The sequence below is a fragment of the Geospiza fortis genome, unplaced genomic scaffold (genome assembly GCF_000277835.1).
Source record: "Geospiza fortis unplaced genomic scaffold, GeoFor_1.0 scaffold140, whole genome shotgun sequence".
Taxonomy (NCBI): Eukaryota; Metazoa; Chordata; class Aves; order Passeriformes; family Thraupidae; genus Geospiza; species Geospiza fortis.
The window spans coordinates 347,061-348,320 of NW_005054459.1; the positions used below are offsets into that span (position 1 = coordinate 347,061).

Sequence of the window (1,260 nt, forward strand, 5' to 3'; positions counted from 1 at the left end):
TGCCCAACTTCCAGGCTCTACCCTGGAGCCATTGCAGCTCCAGATCCATCACCATCCATGATTTTGACCCCACCTGCTCTAGTGGAGGGGATTGCTGCTGTCCCTCTGGATACGCCAGCATTCCCTACAAGCACCCATCAGCATTTCGGGACAGCCAGCTTGTGTGCAGAGGACAAGCTCAGCACCTGGCCACAGACATTTGGGAGGGTCTTCTCTTTGCAACTCCTCCTCCATCCTTGGACATTTCCAGGGATCCAGGGGCAGCCACAGCTTCCCTGAGCAGCCTGTGCCAGGGCCTCACCTTCCTCACAAGGAAGAATTCCTTCCCAATATCCCATATATCCCTGCCCTCTGGCACTGGGAAGCCATTCCCCCTGTCCTGACACTCCAGGAGTGCCTCTCCAGCTTCTTGGGGCCCCTCTAGGCACTGGAAGGGGCTCTAAGGGCTCCCCAGAGCCGTCTCCTCTTCAGGCTGAACAACTTCCCTCCTCTGCTATCATGCAGCTCCAAAACACAATAATCCCCCACAAAAATGGCTAAAGCCAGAGATTTCTGGCACCATCAGCACCACTTCCACCAGCCTCACCCACAGCTGTCATCACAATGAACCCTTGTCTCTCATGGATGTTCTTCCCATGTTCCTTCTTTTCAAGTTCCAGCAGCCATGGCACAGCTGATCACCAATGTATGGATGGAAGAGTTTACCTGTGACTCCTGCCTGTCCTTCTCCCTCTTCAGATGTGTCAGCAAGGAGGTTATTACTCAGAAGAGGCAGATAAAGGGAGAAGCCACCATGGGGAGGTGCCCCTCAGACAGGATGTTTGGAGCTGAACATTCCATGGGCCAGTTCAAAGCACCCTGAGTCAACCACCTTTCACAACCTGGGCCACCTCCTGTCTGCTATTAAAAAAACAGCCAACAACTCTCCTGGAGTTTGCCACAAAAATCAGAATAAGCAGCCAATTCCTGTTCCCATGGCAACCACGTGTATTCAGTTGTTAGGATGGGGCTGGGGATGACTGGGGAAAGAGCCAAGCAGAGAGAAGGCAGCAGTAAGGTCTGACAGGGCTCTGCTGGAAGTCTGTGAACTCAGCTGCCAGGGACATGATAACCTTTTAGGGGGTCCAATCTTATAAAAGTTGACTGAGGACAGGAGATGTTGTGCCAGAAGCTCACTAACCAGAGTAGAACCTTTGTGAGCTTCACCACCCAGCCCACAGCAGCTGAGAAATGTGGGCCATGGCCCTCTCTCCCCCAAAA

The 1,260-nt window shown here is 53.0% G+C and overlaps 1 protein-coding gene across 1 annotated transcript in view; it reads right to left on the minus strand.

The window, feature by feature from the left end:
* LOC102032024 (transmembrane protein 45B-like) overlaps positions 1–748 on the minus strand; it is a 6,566-nt gene extending 5,818 nt beyond the window's left edge. The window contains exon 1 of the mRNA XM_005427891.1: positions 706–748. The gene's annotated coding sequence lies outside the window, so the exon portion shown is untranslated. The remainder of the gene's footprint in view (positions 1–705) is intronic.
* Between the last annotated feature and the right edge of the window lie 512 nt (positions 749–1,260).